Source organism: Ranitomeya imitator, chromosome 3 (genome assembly GCF_032444005.1).
Source record: "Ranitomeya imitator isolate aRanImi1 chromosome 3, aRanImi1.pri, whole genome shotgun sequence".
Lineage (NCBI taxonomy): Eukaryota > Metazoa > Chordata > Amphibia > Anura > Dendrobatidae > Ranitomeya > Ranitomeya imitator.
This window is the reverse complement of record NC_091284.1, coordinates 220,788,365-220,797,033: the sequence shown is the minus strand read 5'-3', so window position 1 is coordinate 220,797,033 and position 8,669 is coordinate 220,788,365.

Sequence of the window (8,669 nt, the reverse complement as noted above, 5' to 3'; positions counted from 1 at the left end):
GCTGCCGGGCATTACAAAATCTCCAAAGCGTGACAGCTGAGCTCAGGATACCAATGTACCATCCTATTCAGTCATTCACAAAGTGTCAGACTTGTGCTATGTACTGCTGGTGCATAGTCTAAAAAATGTGTAAAATGAGTCACAGAAGTTGCTTACTCTACTTACACCGCTGCAGCTAATGTTTTTGCTGCCATGCCTTGATGTTCCTGGGATTGGAAATCTAGAACTGCAATGTACACTGTGTGCCTCACTGCTGTCTTGGGGAAAACCACTCTTAAGATTGACTACAAGCATGTTTTGATACTCCAGCATGCGCATCTCCCTTTCAAAGGGGGAAGCATCTGGCAAAATTTACTCTTGTACCGTGGATCTAACAATGTGGCAACCCAGTACTATTTCTAACCCTAAGAAAATGGGCATCATGTTGAAGATAGTGCAGCAAGAAGGCACTCATGTGTTGGGCACTTCCATGAAGTCTCAGTCCATGGTGTACTGATGGTGTAATAACACTCAAGTTTGCTTTCTCCATCCCTTCCCGTCAACAATGGACAAGAGAGAGGTGATCAATATCCTCTTCATCCCCTTACAGTTGCCTGTTCATCACCTCTTCCTCTGTGTCCTCCTCAAACTGTTCCTCAGATTCTGCACCTTCACTAAAAATTTGTCCGGTACCATGAGCCCCCCTCAACCACTGAAATCCATAGCACCCATCTGTTTGATGACAGTCTGGAACCTACAGATATTGTTATCTCTTCTGCACACTCATCTGCTTTCACCTCTTCCTCTGGGACCACCACCTACTTACAAAAACTGTTCAAAGTATGCTCCAGCATGTAGATGAACGGAATAGTCATGCTGATGTTAGCATCATTAACGTTAACCATCTTGGTAGCCATTTTGAAACTGTGCTGAAGGGTGCAGCGGTCATTCATCTGTGCCCACTCTGTAAGAGTGATTTGCACCACGTCCGGACGGCGTTGGCCCAGGATGCAAAAAGACATACTGCATCATTGCTCGTCGCTGCTTCCACAGTCACTACAAAAATGTGGAGAGTGCAATTCCACCATGTCAAAACATCTCAAGTTAACCAGTAGGCCGAAAGACCTCTGTAGTGATTCAAGTCGATGACTTGTGGGGCGCAATCATCAAAAGTGAGTACATAGCAACCGTACTATCTGCAGCAGCTCTACAGGCCAGAATAGTGGCAAAGAAATTGCTGTACCACCAGGATGTGAGCCATACAACGCATGTGTGTGAGGTTGCCCAGCATAGGGCGCCACCAAGTTGGCACCGTTATCAGACACGGCCTTCACTGAGTTCAGGTTCAGTAGAGACAGCCATTGCTCTGACTTGGCCTGGAAAGCTGTCCGAACTCTTGAGCTGTGTGACTGTGCTCTCTAAGCATATTAATTTGAATACTGCCTGATCGTGCTGAGCCCTGGCTTTGTTGTACAGAAACAGGGTGAATTTTCTCTGCACTGTTGGAATGCATATCTCATTAAGGGAGAAGTTGATGGCACTGGTGGATGCCCTAGAGGAGGTGGAGTAGGCAGAAGCAGTGGAGGAAGTGTTAAATACAGAGGTTTGTCCCACAAACCTTGGTAATTCCAAGACTAGTGGAGCAGCCCCTTGACCGCCTGCCCCACAGCCAACATAGTCATCTATTTGCCAATTAGTGAGTTGTAACATCCCTGCCCAAGTTTGCTCATCCAGGTGCCAGTGGTGAAATGCACCCTGGAAGGCAGATTTTTTCAGGGAACGGGTGATGTTGTCTGCAAAATTCTATTGAAGTGCAGGCTAAGCATTCTAAGAGAAGTAATGGTGACCTGGCAACTGGTACTGGGGGACTGCAATGGCCATCAGAAACAGTCTGTATCCACTAGGCAGAAAGGTAGCATTTCCATGGCCAGCACATTGGAGACGGTGGAGTTCAAGGTCTTAGCTTTCGCATGTGTAGGAGGACACATTTTTTTTACGTAACCACAACTATGGGACCAAGGGCTAGCTGCTGTGCTGAGAGAGGGTGGAGTAGAGTGAACATGACAAACTGCTGAACTGTGAGTGAGGTGCAGGTGGAGAAGTTATGGTGGATTGAGAAACATGTGTTGTGCTAAGCTACACAAAAACAGCAGGCATGTTCACTTCCGAATCAGCTGATGGGCTCTCACTCACCTCGGAAGTAGGAGGTAAACAAGTAGAGTTTCTGTGGCTGGAGACCAGTGTGAAAAAACTTGGCACAGTGATGGAGGAGGAAGAAGCAGCAGGTGTGGTTGATGGGATGGCCTGTGGTTCGCAAAGCCTAGTAGTCAGCATTTTAGCATAGTGAGATTCCCAGACTATGGCATTTCGATCGCGCATGTGCCGGTTCATCCATGTAGTTTTCAAATTATTGCAATTTTTGCCTCTACTGAGTTTTTTTTGACACCTTGGCATATAAGTTGAGTTTGGTCATCCTTCAGAGTCTCAAAGAAGGCCCAGGCTAGGCAACCCTTGTGACTCCAGCAAACAGCAGACTCGCGACCCGTTGTGGCCAAAGCCAAAGTTGTGGCTGAGGATGCAGTGCTTGTCATGGTTACATCACTCCGTGTCTGTGCGGAAGCTGCAACGTAACCTCCTCATCTTCCTTTTCCTCCACCTCCTCTGCTTGGCTAATCATCTGCGTACCTCTGTGTTAACACCAAGTGCTATTTACAACCTCATCGTCATCCTCTCTGTTTTCACACTCTTTGCCCTCACACCCTCCTCCTCTTCCTGCCCGGATGCCACAGTACAGTCTTTGTGTGCTTCTGGTATCTGAGTCTCAGCAGGATCACCTCCACACCAGTGATTAATATCTGGTGACGAGAGTCTGGATTCTTGTTGGACCCTACTTTCTCTGGCCCTGGACCCAACATGAAAAAATTTTGGGCATCGGTGCAGATGTTTTCATCCTGGTTGAACTCCCATACTAAGCCTAATGATTTTAAGAGGAAATGTGGGCTCCTTATTCCTCACTGCAACACAATTTTATTCCAAATGATTTGGATTAGCAAATATGGCTTCCTGGCTGAACTCCTAATTCTTCACTGCACCACAGTTTTTTTTCACAAACAATTGGATTAGCAAATAGGGCCTCCTGGTTGAACCCCTATATTAGGACCAACATTTTTTTAGAGGAAATGTGACCTCATGATTCCTTTATTCCACACCGTTTTATCCCAAATGATTTGGATTAGCAAATAGGGCCTCCTGTCTAAACCTCTATATTAGGCCTAATGATTTTTAAGAGGAAATGTTGCCTTCTGATTCCTCACTGCAGCACAATCTTTGCCCAAACGATTTCGCTTAGCAAATGGGGCCTAGTGAAACTGCAACAATATTTTAGAAAAATCTAGTTAGATGCTGGAAGATCGATTTCACATGGGACAGAATTATACCTAGCAAGCCTGGCAAGTTCACTTTCATCTGCAGCAGCAGCAGGAGCTGCCTCTTTGTGCTGTGACACAGAGAAAATAGCAGGAGCAAAACAATATGTCTGCTTTTTTATGGACAAGGACATGTGACTTTGACAGCCAATCAAGGAAGACCTTGTGTCAAGACGCTGTAGGTGGTTTCTATGCACTCTTACTGGCTGCCGGAATGTACAAACATTAAGCTACTAAAGAAAAAAAATAAATTACACTCCGACGTTCCTCTGACCTAGACACACCCCGCTCCCTCATAAAACATGTTTCCACCGCTAATAATACAGCACTTCCATCTTAGACAAAGTCAAAACAAAAGCTGTTATGATCCGGTGACCTTGGAGCAGCATGAAAACTTTCACTGGAGTAGGTGGTAACTATACTGACCGCAAATCCTGATCTTAACTAGAAGTAGCCGTGGGGTGTACCTAACAAGCCCTAGACACCTCGTCACAGCCGGAGGACTAAATACCCCTAAAGATGGAAATAGGAATACTACCTTGCCTCAGAGCAGAACCCCAAAGGATAGGCAGCCCCCCACAAATATTGGCTGTGAATAGGAGAGGAAAGACACACACAGTCAGAAAACAGGATTTAGCACAAGAGGCCAATCTAGCTAAAATAGGAAAGGATAGGACAGAGTTCTGTGCGGTCAGTATTAAAACCCTTCAAAAAAATATCCACAGCAGATTATACAAAAATTCCTCCATAAAACTAAAGATGTGGAACGTATATCTGCAACTCCAGAGACTACTAAACTCAGAGCAGGAATACAATCAAAAAACAAGCACACAGCTTGTGTGCCATAGAAAAAGAAACAGACACTTATCTTTGCTGAATTGGCAGCTAAGCAGGAGAAGCCACACGGAGATCCAATAGTTCCCAAGTAACATTGACAACTGGCAAGGAATAATGAGTCCTGCAAACCTAAATACCCCAGTCAGAACTGCGATCAGCAGATACAACTGGCCAGGACTGCAGCCCAGAGACCACTGCATTATCACCTACAACCACCGGAGGGAGCCCAAAAGCAGAATTCACAACAGTACCCCCCCTTGAGGAGGGGTCACCAAACCCTCACCAGAGCCCCCAGGCCGATCAGGATGAGCCAGATGAAAGGCACAAACCAAATCAGCGGCATGGACATCAGAGGCAAAAACCCAAGAATTATCCTCCTGGCCATAACCCTTCCATTTGACAAGGTACTGAAGCTTCCACCTTGGCAAACGGGAATCCAAAATCTTCTCATCAACAACATATTCCAACTCCCCATCAACCAACACAGGGGCCGGAGGATCAACAGAGGGAACAACTGGCTCCACATATTTCCGCAATAAAGATCTATGGAAGACATTATGGATAGCAAAAGAGGCCGGAAGCGCCAATCGAAAAGACACCGGATTAATAATCTCAGAAATCCTATAAGGACCAATAAACCGAGGCTTAAACTTAGGAGAAGAAACCTTCATAGGAACATGATGGGAAGACAACCAGACCAGATCCCCAACCCAAAGCCGGGAACCAACACACCGACGACGGTTAGCAAAATGTTGAGCCTCCTCCTGAGACAACACCAAATTGTCCACCACATGAGCCCAAATCTGCTGCAACCTGTCAACCACAGAATCCACAACAGGACAGTCAGAAGGCTCAACCTGCCCAGAAGAAAAACGAGGATGAAAACCAAAATTACAAAAGAAAGGCGAAACCACAGTAGCCGAACTAGCCCGAATATTAAGGGCAAACTCGGCCAATGGCAGGAAAGCCACCCAATCATCCTGATCAGCAGACACAAAGCATCTCAAATAAGTCTCCAAAGTCTGATTAGTTCGCTCGGTCTGACCATTTGTCTGAGGATGAAACGCAGAAGAAAAAGACAAATCAATGCCCAGCCTAGCACAAAAGGCCCGCCAAAATCTAGAAACACACTGGGAACCTCTGTCGGACACAATATTCTCCGGAATACCATGCAAACAGACCACATGCTGAAAAAAACAACGGAACCAAATCCGAAGAGGAAGGCAATTTAGGCAAAGGCACCAAATGAACCATCTTAGAGAACCGGTCACAAACAACCCAGATAACCGACATCCTCTGGGAAACCGGAAGATCGGAAATAAAATCCATAGAAATATGCGTAAAGGGCCTCTCAGGGACAGGCAATGGCAAAAGCAACCCACTAGCACGGGAACAACAAGGCTTGGCCCGCGCACAAGTCCCACAGGACTGCACAAAAGAACGCACATCACGCGACAAAGAAGGCCACCAAAAGGACCTACCAACCAAGTCTCTGGTACCAAAGATGCCAGGATGACCAGCCAACACGGAACAGTGAACCTCAGAAATCACTCTACTAGTCCATCTGTCAGGAACAAACAGTTTCCCCACAGGACAGTGGTCAGGTTTGTCAGCCTGAAATTCCTGAAGGACCCGTCGTAAATCAGGGGAAATGACAGAAAGGACCACCCCTTCTTTCAGAATACCGACCGGTTCTAAGACCTCAGGAGAATCAGGCGATAAACTCCTAGAGAGGGCATCAGCCTTAATTTTCTTAGAACCCGGAAGGTACGAGACCACGAAATCAAAACGGGAAAAAACCAAGGACCATCGAGCCTGTCTAGGATTCAGCCGTTTGGCAGACTCGAGGTAAATCAAATTCTTATGATCTGTCAAGACCACAATACGGTGCTTAGCTCCCTCAAGCCAATGTCGCCACTCCTCAAACGCCCACTTCATAGCCAACAACTCCCGATTGCCGACATAATAATTGCGTTCAGCAGGCGAAAACTTACGGGAAAAGAAGGCACACGGTTTCATTAAGGAACCAACAGGATCCCTCTGAGACAAAACAGCCCCTGCCCCAATCTCAGAAGCGTCAACCTCAACCTGAAATAGAAGAGAAACATCCGGTTGGCGCAACACCGGAGCAGAAGTAAATCGATGTTTAAGCTCCTGAAAGGCAGAGACAGCCGCAGAGGACCAATTCGCCACATCAGCGCCTTTCTTCGTCAAATCGGTCAAGGGTTTAACCACGCTGGAAAAATTAGCAATGAAACGGCGATAAAAATTTGCAAAACCCCAAAATTTCTGAAGGCTCTTCATGGATGTGGGCTGAATCCAATCATGAATGGCCTGAACCTTAACTGGATCCATCTCTATAGACGAGGGAGAAAAAATAAAGCCCAAAAAAGAAACCTTCTGCACCCCAAAGAGACACTTAGACCCTTTCACAAACAGGGCATTGTCACGAAGGATCTGAAATACCATCCTGACCTGTTCCACATGAGACTCCCAATCATTGGAAAAAATCAAAATATCGTCCAAATATACAATCAAGAACTTATCAATATAAGTCCAGAAAATATCATGCATGAAGGACTGAAAAACAGATGGAGCATTAGTGAGCCCGAATGGAATCACAAGGCATTCAAAATGGCCTTCGGGCGTGTTAAACGCAGTTTTCCATTCATCACCCTGCTTAATACGAACAAGATTATATGCCCCCCGAAGGTCAATCTTCGTAAACCAACTAGCTCCCTTAATCCTAGCAAACAAATCTGTAAGCAAAGGTAAAGGGTATTGAAACTTGACCGTGATTTTATTCAAGAGGCGATAATCAATACAGGGTCGAAAGGAACCATCTTTTTTAGCAACAAAAAAGAACCCCACTCCCAACGGTGAAGAAGATGGCCGAATATGCCCTTTCTCCAAAGACTCCTTAATATAGCTCCGCATGGCGGTATGTTCAGGCACAGACAGGTTGAAAAGTCGACCCTTAGGAAACTTACAGCCTGGAATCAAGTCAATAGCACAATCGCAGTCCCTGTGCGGTGGAAGGAAACTGGACTTGGGCTCAACGAATACATCCTGAAAATCAGACAAAAACTCTGGAATTTCAGAAGAGGAAGAAGAGGAGATTGACATCAAAGGAACATCATTATGAACCCCCTGACAACCCCAACTAGTCACAGACATGGACTTCCAATCCAACACAGGATTATGTACCTGCAACCACGGAAAACCAAGCACGATAGCATCATGCAAATTATGCAACACCAGAAACTGACAATCTTTCTGATGGGCTGGCGCCATGCGCATGGTAACCTGTGTCCAAAACTGGGGCTTATTTTTAGCCAAGGGTGTAGCATCAATGCCCCTTAAAGGAATAATGTTCTGCAAAGGCTGCAAGGGAAAACCACAACGCCTGGCAAACTCAAAATCCATTAAGTTCAAGGCGGCGCCTGAATCCACAAACACCATGACAGAAAATGATGACAATGAGCAGATCAAGGACACAGATAACAGAAATTTAGGTTGTACAGTACTGATGGTAAATGAACTAGCGATCCTCTTTGTCCGCTTAGGGCAGACTGAAATGACATGAGAAGCGTCGCCACAATAATAACACAACCTATTCTGACATCTGAATCCTTGTCGTTCCGTTTTAGACAGAATCCTATCACACTGCATTGGCTCAGGAGTCTGCTCTGAGAACAATGCCACAGCGTGCACACTTCTGCGCTCCCGTAAGCGCCGGTCAATCTGAATGGCCAGAGACATAGAATCACTCAGACCGGAATGCGTGGGAAATCCCACCATAACATCTTTAATGGATTCAGAAAGACCCTTTCTGAAAATTGCCGCCAAAGCATCATTATTCCATTTAGTCAACACAGATCATTTTCTGAATTTCTGACAGTACAATTCTGCCGCCTCTTGACCCTGAGACAGGGCCAACAAGATCTTCTCAGCTTGATCCACAGAATTAGGTTCATCATATAATAATCCTAAAGCCTGAAAAAAGGAGTCTACATTAAGCAAAGCTGGATTCCCAGATTCCAGGGAAAACGCCCAATCCTGCGGATCGCCACGCAGCAGGGAGATGACGATTTTAACCTGCTGAATGGAATCACCAGAGGATCGAGGTCTCAGAGCAAAAAATAGTTTACAGTTGTTTTTAAAACTCAAAAATTTGGACCTGTCTCCAAAAAAGAAATCAGGAGTAGGAATCTTCGGCTCTAAAACAGGAGTTTGAACAATATAATCAGAAATAGCCTGTACCCTAGCAGCAAGCTGGTCTACACGAGAAACTAATTCCTGAACATCCATGCTTGCACAAGGCTCCTCAGCCACCCTGAGACAAAGAGGGAAGAGAAGATAAAGCAGACTGAAGAAAAAAAATGGCTCAACACCTTTCTTCCCTTCTTCTGAGATGCATTTAACTCA